General features: G+C 48.1%; 1 long non-coding RNA gene across 1 annotated transcript; it reads left to right on the top strand.

The window, feature by feature from the left end:
* The first annotated feature begins 6,474 nt into the window (after positions 1-6,474).
* On the top strand, positions 6,475-7,189 carry LOC135372608 (uncharacterized). Its single transcript, XR_010416030.1, has 3 exons — positions 6,475-6,685; positions 6,981-7,060; positions 7,125-7,189. It is a non-coding gene; the product is annotated as an uncharacterized LOC135372608 (long non-coding RNA).
* The last annotated feature ends 6,627 nt before the right edge of the window (positions 7,190-13,816 follow it).

Here is a 13,816-nt window from a genome sequence, read left to right on the forward strand (position 1 = left end):
CTTTTCGTAGTAAACATATTGTAGATTATTGTTTTTCATATTCGCTGGCTAGTCTGGTATACTGGTATTTTCATATATAGTTCTGTTTTGTTGTTGGTGGCGGTCAGACAATGATGTTGTAGTTGTTGTCTCATACTTTCTATGTTGATCAACCGTATTTTCAATGCAATCAAACCGCAATGAAACACCTAAATATGTGAGTGTAGAGCTTTTATAACCCATAAACATCGGCCCAGAAAAAGATGTAAGGACAACTGTAACACCTGTGTCTGACTGACAATAGAGAAATACTATAGAATCCAGCGAACGATATCGTTAGCGAACTAATGCAGCAAACTATGTATATCCATTTTATGTTGCTTGTTGAATGGAATGTAGATTTAACTACTCATTATTAACACATAAAAAAAAGAAAAAGCACCCTATGTCTCCCAATTTCAACAAATCCGCAAAGAGAACGATAACATTCGGTCGGCTGTGATGTATTTCATCGGCTGTCTAGATTTCAGTTCTTACTTGCATCTGTATTCCAGGGGCTTTTAATGCACAATTATCCTCACTTTACCCACCACACACTTTCTTTTCGTAGTAAACATATTGTAGATTATTGTTTTTCATATTCGCTGGCTAGTCTATTTCCGAGCACCAAATGCTATGCATTCCAGTTATTTGATTTCTAATACAATAGCCACAAAACTTTTTCATAATCTGCACCATCCCATTCAGTGGTCATTCACTGGAGTGCTCACCCGGTGTCTCTTTGGCCTTTCCATTTTCAGCCTTCTGACAGTTCGGCGTTATGATTTTTTGGTCTTTTGGTCCCCTTGAACTCCATCTTTATGTATAAATGAACAAGATAAATTCAAAGGAACTTGACGCGCGACGCGAGGTCTCGGAGCACGATTTCCGTCTCATAATTGGGCTGATTATTACACGGAAACTTCAGTACTATATTTTTAGACACTCCTTGGTTTTCACAGGGTACTTCACATTACACCAGGCCTTTCGTTCAGCGTAGACACTAGTTCAGCGGAGAATCCCCAGTGACCCGGAGCTTTTCCTTATCTTCCTCAGAAGGCCTCCCTTTGTGCGCCGTGCAAAGACAGACGGGTACAGGTTTTGGGTCATCCAACGTGCAACTAGCAAGGATTGTCGAAAGATGGAAAATCTAGGGAGGTCTTAAAAAATTGGCCGTATCTCAAAATAACGTGATCGAAGTCCCCGTTGGAAAATAAACTACTGTAAATAAACGTTATCTGGCTGTTTCTGCGCGGAAACTGCCAAAGCCCACTTAGACTAACCTGAACATGAAAATGCAACCACCGAACTTTTACTAACCTAATAATCAACTAACTAACGTGCTGTTCCGTCGCGTCCGTTTCATTTATCTCCTATTTCCTAATTTTATTTATTTATTTATTTATTTTATGTATTTTTGGAATAGCAAGCCGACGTCCCGTTTGGCTGACCTTTAGCCAGTTTTTTTTTCCTTTTCGTCTAATAAATATATCCCCCTCCCCCGTCGCTGTCGCTGGTTGTCGTTGGTATTCCTTGCTACGCGAACGTGAATTTGGGTTCCGGAAAAGACTGTTGCTCATTGTGTGGGCGGAAATAATTGTGCAGCGGCCGCTTGATCGATTTTCTTATTGGTTCACGTGGAGCGTTCATGAAAAAAAAGAAAATATTAAAGATAAAAATAAATCGATCAATAAAAGATAGAAAGAGAAACAACAAATAAAGCTGCAGTTCTAAGTACCGTTATCCTAAGAAACATTTATCTGTGTGTAATCCGCTTGCTGGCTGTTTCAACATTACGAACATTACAGGGCAGTCCTGTTGAACGTTACTGGAATGTTTGTGACGTCGGCCTTCCACTAACCGTAAATACGAGAGATTCTCGTTAGCCTTATGAGACAGTTCAGTTGACTGAGTAAGCACAAACCCGAAACGGCAAAATCGAGCAAATTGACGTTTCATGTCAAGCTAATAAACTCATCTCACTTCTCTATAAGCGCACCGAAAAAAGAAGAGGTTTATTGTTCTCGGTGGTCTCTTACACGGGCTGCGACAACGCTGGCTCGTCTACCCAACGTTCCCCCCCCCCCCGACAATGCTGGCTGACGATAATCCCTTTACGAGCAGCTAAGTAAGCTTTTGTTCTGGTCTCCAAGGCCATGCTCTTAGTCCGCTGTCCATGAAAGTAAAGAGGAGAGAGGGATCACTACAGTGCGCGTGCGCGCTGCATGGTCGGCGGATGGATACGGTCAAAATGTTCCGCGCGGTTTTTCCTGTGCGCGGCTAGAGGGCGACACAGAATGACGCGGTTTACGGGGCTTTGAGACGGTATTTATCCGTACTCACTTTTCATGCTTTTTTATAGAAAACGGAAAATGGTAGACATATAAATTTGATGTCTATCGATTCCAGAAATTATTCCAGAGAAAGTAAATGGAAAGTTTTTTCGAAATGGCTATAGAAGTTTAATAAAACCTGTTCAATGAGGGAGGAGAAAAATTGTGTATTTTTTTCGCATTCGTGACGTCGCCGTAAAATACATACGACATATATGAGAAATCCTGCAGCGTAACTAGTTTCATCTCGTCTTCCTCTTTATGATGAAAGCACCCGCGTCAAAATCTGCGCGGCGGTTACCGAGAGAAAGCATAAAAACTGTTCCATAGGAAATACATTGGGACGGAGAGCTGGTATGCCCTCTTAAAGGAGTACGTGTGAGTCAGTGCCAGTCCGTCGCCTCCGCGAGAGCCACGTGGACGCTGATCTTTCTACATGGTCAGTGAGGCCGTTCTATGTGCTCCTGCTTGGCTTAGTTCCGGCACCCACCGGGTGCACCGGAGCTGTCTGTTCCGCGTCAGATCACGAGGCGCTACGCTGCTGCAGGATGGCTGGACTCTCTTGCGCACTTGCGCAAGACTTGCGCACGATGTTCTGCCACTCAGGGATCGTTTGCATCGATATGATCTAACCTCGCCTCGCTGTCCTTTCTGTTCTAGTCATGAAACTGCGCAGCACGCTTTTCATGAGTGTCTCGTTCCCGACGTTTTGTGGCACAGAGTTGAGCAGCTGTATGGGGTTCCACAGATTCGCTGGAACACAACTCAAACGCTCCTTCAACCTCCCGTTCTAATCCTGGATAGACGGCAGTTCATTCTCTTACCCGTAGAGGTAAACTACCAAATCGTTCGCCTACTGACACATTCTAAGCCTCGTTTGAGCGGGTGTTCGAACAGTTTTACAGAGGGAGAGAGCACTCCATGGTGCTATGGGGTGCGGAAGACGCTGGCTAACTTCGTCTGTGCTAAACAAAGAAACGCATGGAAGGTACGTTGTCCACTACTAAGCATTACTTTCTGTTGTGCCGTTATCCCGTACGCAACTCTCCGCACTCTTGGTCTGTTGCATGGTGACGACAAGGACGAATGGCAATCCTTAACTTGACGCAATTTCACAAGCATGAGTTGGTATTGCACAAGTTCTAGTTTTAGTCCTAGCTTGTTGAGATAGTTATATGGGAGCCAGTATTGACTGGCCATTTGCCTCGATGCCAATACACACACTTTAGTGTTTCAGTGGTTTCGTTTTGGAAGTTTCGTGGGACTGCCTCGCACTAGTTTATCTTGCTCTTCGTTCCTAGGGCGACTGCAGTACCATGTTTGAAATGTGATGTGGGAGAGCTTTCAAACTGTCATGTCGGGCGCTGCTGGCGGAACGAAAGGCATGAGTCAAGGGCTCGTGGTCGGAAAGGATGGAAAACCGACGGCCTTCCAAGAAATGCCGGAGGCAAGGGAGGGAGACAGCAGTTCAGGGGCAAAACTGGTGTAGTTTCTCTCTGAAGGTTGGAAGGCTTTGGAGAAGAAAGGCGTGGGCAGCCAATCGCCGTCGATCTGCTGCTGGAGGACTGCCCCGATGGTAGACGCGTCGACCATGGGTACTGTTGGGGCGTCATGCTGCGTGTGATACGGTAGCGTCGACTGGGCGAGGTCGCCTTTGATCCTGCTGAACGCCGTTTCGGTTGTCGGGCTCCACGGTAAAGGAGACGTGTTAGATTTCCCGCCGGCGAGCAGTTCTTCAAGAGGACGTAAGGTCTCCATGCAGTGCGGGATAAAACGCCGGTAAAAATTTATAAGGCGGAGAAAGAGGCACAGTTGTCGAAAGGACTCAGGACGGGGGGAAGTTGGTTATGGCCTCGACCTTGCCTTCCAGGGGGGCTATGCCTTGAGAAGTGGCTCGGTGGCCTAAGAACTCAGTGGAGGCGACACGGAATTCACACTTTGCCATGTTCACCACGATGCCATGGTCAGCCAGGCGTTGGAAAAGCATGCGAAGGTGGCGTTCGTGTTCTGCAGGTGAGGAGCTTGCATCCAAAATATCATCTATATTAGCGAAAACAGAAGGAAGTCCTCGGACGACGCAATCGATGAAACGTTGGAATGCCTGAGCCGCATTTTGTAAGCCGAAGTGCATGTGCGGAAACTCAATAGCCCAAATGGTGCCGTAAAAGCTGTCTTGTTGATGTCACCTGGATCAACGAGAATCTGGTGGTACGCTTTCATTTGATCTATTTCACTGAAGATTTTGGCGCCGTGCAGCTTGCTGGTGAAATCTTGAAGCCTGGGAAGGGGATACCAGTTGGGTGTTGTGACCAGGTTCAATGCACGAAAGTCACCACATGGGCGTCTTCTTAGGCACCATATGAAGTCCGGATGACCAGTTGCTAGAAGAGGGACGAGCGACACCAATGGAGAGCATGTGGTCGAACTCAGCGCGAGCTATCTTGAGTTTTTCGGGCACCAAAGGACGCGGTCGAGCGAAGATGGGTGCACCAGTGGTGTTGATATACTGCACGACATCATGTGTGACGGTCTTAGTCCAGTCCGGTGCATAGGCTAGGGAAGTCGCAAAGGATGGCGGCATAAGGCGATATAAGTGCAGAGATGTTTGGGCCGGCCGGAGGGGGAAGGTCGCTAGCCGAGGCTGCTGGAACGGAGAGAGAGGTGGACGTGTCCACGAGTCTCTTGCGAGCGACGTCGACCGTAAAGCGGAAGTGATGGAGAAAATCGGCTCCCGAAATGACTCTGTCGACGGCGGCCACCAAAATTAACCATGGGAAGTTTCGTCGCACTCCTAGGTTTAAGTTGAGGGAGCGCTGCTTGTACACGGGAATTTCGGTATTGTTGGCGGCAGTGAGATGAAATTGTCGAGGGCAGAGACAGGGAGCACACTAACTTCGGCGCCCGTGTCGACCAGGAATTTGGTGTGGGATGCCTGGTCCACCACGAAGTAAAGTCGGCTGCCTGGATTGCCGGAGACTGCCGCAGCCACTAGCGGTCTTCGCCGGAGTTTTCTACCCAGGAGCAAGGAAATGCAGTACTGTGCGTTTGAGCCGAAAAGGCGATGGCAATTGCAATAGGCGTGTGAGTACGGGGGCCACTGTTGTAACGACGCCGTGGGGATCTTGATCTTCGCCGCCGAGGGTCATTGCGGGCGAGTGAGAAATCTACCAGGGTCGAAAGACGGGCAACATCCGCTTGAAGCTGCGCCACAGCACCCATGAAGTTCGAAGGATGGGTGTCAGTAATGGCGGCGCAAGTGGCTGGTCCTGACGCAACTGCGTGGGAGAAGGTGGCGGCAGCAGGAATCGGAGCGACTTGCGGCGGGGAGACCTCCATTATCTTGCCCGCGTGAACGGCTAGGTCTTGCAAGCTTTCCCAGGCGAAAAAATGAACTGGGAAGTCAACTGGTACCAGTTCGTTCCCAGTTGCCTCCAACTGGTCATGAACTGGAACCAAGTGGGATCAAACTGGCGGCAACTGGAAACTAAAGTGGTACCAGTGCAAGCTGGGCTGGTGGCAACTGGAAAGTGAAGTGGTACCAGTTCAAGCTGGGCTGGTGGCAACTGGACATGAACTGGTACCAGTTCAAACTGGGCTGGTGGCAACTGGACATGAACTGGTACCAGTTCAAACTGGGCTGGAGGCAACCGGACATGACCTGGTACCAGTTGAAGGTGGGGGTGGCAACTGGAAAGTGAAGTGGTGCGCCAGTTCAAACTGGGCTGGTGGCAACTGGACATGAACTGGTACCAGTTCAAACTGGGCTGGTGGCAACTGGACATGACCTGGTACCAGTTCAAGCTGGGCAGGTGGCAACTGGAAAGTGAAGTGGTGCCACTTCAAGCTCGACCAGCTGACATGTTTGGGAGAAGTTTCGGTTTGGGGGTTCCGGGATAGGTTTGTAATAACATATATGAAGATTACGAAAGAAAGGTTGGGGGGACGATCGGAAAGCAACTTTATAGTAAAAAAATCATATTTCAATTTTTGTTTTGAAGGTGCGCTAATGTTAACAAAAGCTAATTTGGAATTATTATGTTTGCATATTTTGCGCGTTCCTGCTCCCCTGATGAATGACGCGTTTGAACAAGATGTAACATGTAACATGTAACATGTAACGGTCGCTTGCTGCTTCAAGATGCAGCGTTCGCGCTTGTCTGCCGTGTTTTGACTTTTCGCGTTCGTCTCAGCATGTCCCAAGTGACATTTTTGCTCTTAATGTTATTAGCGTGACATGCGACAATATAAATTACAGTGAGCGTCATCGGCTTCAGTACGACCAGACAGGTGTCATGCGATTGCGGCTCTGTTGCAGCTGCGAAGACTGCTTCATCGTGAGTACTATGCTCAAGTGTTTTTTGATTCCTGCGAATAAAGCAGAAATATAAATAATGGTACCGTCCTGCTGCACGTAAAGTTTGTCTCCCCAGTGTGTTGCACGAGAGCATATTGACGCGTTTCTTTCACGACCAACGCCCGGTTTATGTAAATGCGATGTTAACGTTAACAAAGCAACTTTTTGCACACCACACGCTGTGAAAAGTGTCTCTTGGTTTCTCGTTCTTTTATTCATCATGTGCCGTTAGTCTGCGTGTTCCCGCTTTAATGCATGTCATTCTCGTGTTTCAGATCCTTCACACGGAAAACACGGGTTGCTCTAGAATCCGCATAGCTCACCAGAGTACTCGTGGCGTGGATCGGAAAAGCATGTGAGTCTGTCTGAGTAGTTGTGCCTTTCAATTCATGTTTTGGTGATAATATTGTGCTTCACAGGACGACTGCGAAGCAATATGTCGGACTCCACAAGCGCCTTCTGTAACGAGGGATACACAGGAAAGGTGAGTGTCTGCGACATGTGTGTGTATAGTGAACTAAATGAATTAGTAATGATAGCTCTTCTGCAGCTCTATACGTAGAAAACCAACTGATGACATGACTTCCACGGCTGCCCGGAATGCTTCCTGTTTTCCTCAACCGTTTCTGTAAAGTCAGTGAGAAACTGCATCGTGAAATACAAAATGTCTGTTTCACAAGTGGCACAATAAAATAATTCATGTTTATTTCAGTATGATGCATCTGTGGGTTTCATCATGGAGATCCAAATGAGCTCCCGAGTGGCTCAGTTCCGCTTGGAGGAGAAACGTTGCTACTTCGGCTGCGACCAGTTGCAAACTGGTATTTTGAACTGCGACCAGTTCAAGCTGGGACCAGCTGCCAACTGGTTTTGAACTGGTCCCAGTTCAAACTGGGACCAGCTCAAGCTGTGTTATTGAATTGGGACCAGTTCAAGCTGGGACCAGCTGCAAACTGGTTTTCAACTGGTCCCAGTTCAAACTGGGACCAGCTCAAACTATGTTATTGTACTGGGACCAGCTGCAAACTGGTTTTGAACTGGTCCCAGTTCAATAACACAGTTTGAACTGGTCCCATTTGGAAAATTTTTCATCTGGGTTGCTGTCACCCTTGACACTTTCTTCTGCTCCTAACTGGCCTGAGGTGGCATTGGCAAGCAGAGTCGCCTTTGCGACCTTGTCCTGCCCTCGTCTGATTTAACCGAGGATCTTAACAAACTATTGCTCGGAGCAAATGGATTATCCTCGTTTCCACCTTCTGTATAAAAACAAACAATAAAAAACAATAGAAACCCCCTTCCCCAAAAAAGTACCCCCCCCCCCTCTGTAACGTTAGCTTACGTCCCTACAATAATTGCGCGAGCGGGGCCCCACCCCAGCTGCACTCACTGCTAAGCCTATTTAGCTATGTCTTCGCCCCGCCATGTGTACCATTAATTAATGGTACACCCCAAAATTAATGGTACCCCCAAAATATATTAAAAAGCCATGGACTTACTGCGCTTACACCGAATTCGAGGAGTTAAATTTCCACTCGGACAGGCTTAATCGAAAGGGCAAAACGCGCGCGCACACACTCTGGCAGGCACGGCCGCTTTGGCGTGGAAGCGGCGTATATCTGGAAGCGCAGGTGCGATGGGTCCGGTCACCACCAAAGCAGTTCGCGAACAGGGACAAGGACAGCAGGAAAATTATCTCTCTCGTGCTGCCCCGAATACACGTAATATTTCATGGAGGTGCACTGCAGGACAGGTGAACTTCCCCGTCGCCGTTGTACCCGTACGTGACAATATCATACACAGGGGAGGAGTCATTCAACACGCACGCATAGAAGGCGCGATTGGTTCCCGTTTGTTGCTCGATGCGTTGTTTGGAGAAAATTGAAAGGATGAATAAATACTGCGGAGAGCGTTTCACTGTGCTCAGGTGAACCAATTACACAGGATACCACACTCCGTTACTGCTAGGGACAAACAGAAGCGTTAAAAATGTTAAGATAGGGAGCTACGAGTGCTACGCAACTAAAAAAAAAAGACGTATTTTGGGAGTAAAAAGAGGAGTAACGGCTACCTGTTGCTCCCTCGTGCTGTTTAGTACACTCTTGAAAAACGGGCGTACATATCTCTTTTTTTGGTAGTATACACTTGCCACATATATCACTCCCTTTGGACTGTACATTTGTATCTTAGTGAGCCAAGAGACTCTTCTTTTATAGTGATATGTACTCGCCATAAGGGAGTGATGTATGTGACAATGAAAAGGAGTTAAAGAAAAAACTGTTTTAAGAGTTTACACCCCTTTTCGAATATAGAAAGTTCCCGTACTCCTTTTGCAGACAGTGAGTTGGCGATACCGACAACTTGGACCCGTACTGTGGAAAGGCTCCTTATTTCATTCTCCACGTGACCACCAGCAATAAGGTAGGGTATAGCCCTAGGCGATGGATCTCCCCATTCCTCATCTTAAAATAAAGTTGTAAAGTTTTTAACTTCCAGTTGATTAATGTGATCCAACATGTTACATGGCGCAGTCTGCACTAATAGAAGGAAGGAGAAAGTAATGGAAGGACTTAACCTAGAGTATCTGATATCCAATTGATTTAATGACACTGGTCCCCATGAGCGCCAATGGTCACCAATGCAATAAACGAGAAGCCAATTAGAGACGACAAGGGAAGCAAGCGAGACATAATCATTTACAGCTGAAGTAGGGTGATGAGAAGCAAAATAGCGTGTGGACGCTGCTGTACGTCCTTGCAGAAAATGAGGAACCAGTAGGAGGGGTGTTTAAAATTGGAGCGAATGATAATCCATAACGCGCAATGTGTAGAAAAATAATTGCATTTGAAAAATAAACAGCTGGAACATCAACAGTGGGAAACGAAGCGGGAATATGTGATATGAACATATCTTAGGAAATGTCAATTAGCGACATTATATCAGTTTGTCTTGGTTTTGTCCTTGGTTTTGCGCACTAGTCAAAGAAATCCCCTGAGATTTAACTTCCTCGCTTTTAATAACCATATCGCCCACCTCCCATCCCACTCCTCAAAACACACACACACACAAAAGACGGAAGTTTGGTACCTGCTCGTTGGATATCACTCATAAAACAGTGCGATCACACCGATTCCCGATGTCTCCGATGCCGCAAAGGCTGGCCAAGGCGGCCACCACGGCACAAAAGCCAAGCACGGCGCTCTAAGCCCTAGCCCTAGCGACATCATATTGCGCATGTTACTTCAAACTATTAGTTTTGCATTCTCTGTGACATTGCAGTGCACATAGGTGCACCTGGAATGGGGGCATTGATCTGAAACAAGTGGCGTCATTCGAGCGTCATTTTCAGGACTTTACCCATTTATAAGGCATGTAGCGAATGTGTGAGACATTCACGCTGCTACCACGCGGTAACTCATGCCTTTGTCCCTCTCCGCAGGCAATATGCGCATTGATGGGAAGAATGCAAGACGCGCTGTCAGACCGACACCATCGGCGCTGTGTGAAATGGTATGCATATACTTAGATCCGTACTACACAGTGAAGTGGCATGCTGCCGTAGCAGTGTTTTTGAAATTGTATTACTTGCACGTTAAGCTCGAATGAGAAAAACAAGAAATCACCCAAAAAGCGAATAATCACTCACCCGTAATAAGGAACGAACCAACCTGCTGATGTCAATGCCAATCCTGCCAATCAGTGAACCGTTTACTTAAATGTTCATATCCCTTCTTCGTGTTCACGTTCTTTAGGCGTGTGTGTTTTGTGATCAAGCAGGCTAAGTACCAATGGAGGCAGTAAAGCGTGTGTGTATTGTCACCAAGCAGGAAAGCCACCTATAGTGGTAGCCCCCTTTTGTGTGTATTGTGTATTGTCATCAAGCACGACAGCTACGTATGGAGATAGGTGGAAGTGCGGAGGCAAGAGAACTACCTGTGGCGGTATCCCATTTTACACAAACTCTTATATACCAGATAACAACGCCCGAAAGGGAGATCTTTTTTAGAGAGACTTTTATACGTGCCATACCATGCGAACAATCCGGCAACTCCGGAAGAGTCGCAACTGGGGGCAGTACAGTCCTTGTGGGCTTACTAGAACTTGATATGCCACTCACCTTTATCATGATCAAAGAGCCGGGTCACTGTAAGCCAGCGGCGACAGCCCTCCACAGACCCAAATAATGACCGTTCACGGATGATATATGCACGCATCCCGGCTCTCATTGCCTGAAATATGGCCATGGTCCCAACATATAGGTCACCAAAGGAAAGCCGGCACCGGCGAATGCTAATTTGAAATTGATTTTCGAAAGCAGCAATACTAATTGCTTCTGCTCTGGGGGCACGGCTGGCAACGGCTCCAGGCACCTTATGGTGGCCCAATCCACTGCTGGGAGCCCAAATATTTGTCCTATCCTACTCCACAGTAAAAGTGGAATATGGCATGGCAGAAAACAATGTTCTGCAGTCTCAGACCATGCCACAAGACGAACTACAGTCCGTGCGACTTATTCGAAAACGGTGCAAACATTCACGCAGTGGAAGGACACCCAGCGCCAGCTTAGACTGGATACTAGCGTGCCGCACATCGAGCCAGCCTGCAGTGATACCCGCAGGGCGAATATCGTTGGCACTGCTGGCCCTGCGGGACCCGGTCGCATTTCCGTGTAGGCGGCGTAGAAATCACGGACGCTCCAGAAGGAAATGTCTTCAACTGGGCATTGAACATGCCAGTGCCACAGAACAGCAACACAGGGATTAAAATATGCAGGGAGTACTTCTGCCGTGGGGCGAAGCTCGGGACCCTCTAGGAAGCACCTGGTGGAGTATCATAAGAAATACTGCGCTAACACCCAGGCCGGGTGCTCTGACGCACGGTGCGCCTCCAAGATAATACGCGATTGAAGCTCCAAGCACTTTTCTGGCACAGCTCGTACTCCCAAGCCGCCCATATCACGGCATCAGCGTAGTGGAGACCTACAGATCCATTCAACGGAACCGCCCCACAGAAAGGGGAACGCGTGTCGCCTGATACCAGCTTGGATTGCCGCTGGCGGGGATGAAACAGCCGCTAGAAACCTCAAGCTACTGTACTGCCAGGCTGCTAACAGTCGTGCCCGAAGTGTAATCGGCAGGTTAACACTCGCAGCACAGCACTACAGCGGCTGAATACTCGAGGCATGTATGGTCATCAAGCAGGATTTAAGAAAAGACCTTCCCGGAACAGCATCGCAAGCGGTACTGCCCCGACGACATTTTTAGCGGCCGCGCCAGCAGGGGAAAAGAAAAATTCCTTCCTGGAAACAGTACCGCAAGTGATACTGCCCCGACGGCAATGTTATCGGAGCTGTTAACGTTACCAAGCACGTTGCAAGCAGGATCTAAGAAAATTTATTGACGTGAGAACAATGGAATGTACAATGTAGGAACTCTTGCACCTCCCTGCGAAGCGACGTCACGGTGGCTAAAACGGGCAAAATGGACCTGCTACGAGCCACAAGACGTGAAACCCCATGAAGGTTACAAGCCTGCACTATCGATGAGTTGGAGATCAAGGTGCCACACGAAGCACACCCCACTGGAGCGGTACACGTAGAGAAAAGCCGTGTGCAGCTCGGGACTAAGAAACCCTTGAAACACGGCGATCATCAGTAGGTGATCCATTGTCTCTTGTGCTCTGCAGAGATAACAGAACGGGGTGTTTATGATGTCCATTCTACACAGTCTGTCGAGTGGCCTGCCACCACGCCCGCCACATGAAATCACGAGCTCGACCCGGAAGATCCGCGAACATGCGAGATCGGAAAGGCATACACAACTTCCGCAGTGGCTCACGAGCTTCGTTCGATGTCAAAGCCAAACGCACGGGGATGCGGACAGCGGTAACGCCGAGAATATCCAGACCTCTGAGAAGAGGCTGAATGCTACGGTAAAAGGTGACCAAGAAGCCGCGCAGCATGTGAGGTTGCTCAGCTCGGAGTGTAGTACTCAGGGGTGGAAGATCAGGAAGGAAACGAGTCTGAACGGAAGTGAAGTGCACAGCAAGTTTGTGGGCTGGGCTATCGGTGCCGTTTTGCCAACTGTAGGATGGGACAAGCGAAAGCTTGCCCACGTCTCGCCTCAAAAATAGTACTACCGTCGTCTTAAAAACGTAGAGCAGGATCGACAAGTGCTAGGCAGGCAGATCCACGGAACTGCTAATGCCTATCCGTGTCCTATCCGTGTCCTGAGCACCTTGGCGAAAGAAAAATTATTTCTCGAAACAGCACCGCAAGCGGTACTGCCCCGTCGACCTTGTTATCGGCCGTAACTTTCAAAGACACGGCCCATCCAGGGGCGGACTGCGTGGGCCCTTCTCCAAATATAAAGGACCATGTATCGCCACCTGTAGGATGGGACAAGCGTTAGCTTGCCCACATCACGGTTCATGTTTGCTGGTGTCGCGGAAGCGTGAACAATCAAAGTGGTCGCTTTTCCGGACAGTCGGGACAGTGCGGGAAAACCGGAAGTTTATTTTTTCCAACTGCCACGGAGGCTTACATGCTCTGTGGAAAGTTTCTGTTCACAAAATGGCGCGGTTTTCGAGAAACCGAATAAAAACTACTCCTCTGAAGACATCCGGTTTCGTTTCTTTCTTCTGATTTGAGACTGGTGGGATACACCTGGAGGTAGTGCAATACCAGGACAACCCTTGACAGTGCCAAGGCGAGCTCCAGACACACTGTCTCGGGCATACTTCTTGCCCCAAGGATCTCTGTATGTACGTCAGCCGTCACGTGAGCATGGCGTCCTCAAGGGACAAAGTGGAGCGGAGGACTGTGCCGGTGCTGGGAATGCAGAGAGGTGTTTTTTTCTATGAGTGTACTGAACAGAAGGCTTTCCTCGTGGTACCTACGCTTACATTGACGTACTATGCATTTTACGCTGCATAACGTGCGACTGTTAATCAAAATCATCATAATAGGCATATGCTAGAACGCAACACCCAACTATCGCGCAAACCGGCATGCGCAATTCACGTGCGGCATTGCTCTTATGCACGTCACGCGAGAGCCCGCTGCGGCCTTTACACAGGACCAACTGCGACATAGAAAAAAATCGATTATGTATCG

This window comes from Ornithodoros turicata, unplaced genomic scaffold, assembly GCF_037126465.1.
Source record: "Ornithodoros turicata isolate Travis unplaced genomic scaffold, ASM3712646v1 Chromosome154, whole genome shotgun sequence".
Classification (NCBI taxonomy): domain Eukaryota; kingdom Metazoa; phylum Arthropoda; class Arachnida; order Ixodida; family Argasidae; genus Ornithodoros; species Ornithodoros turicata.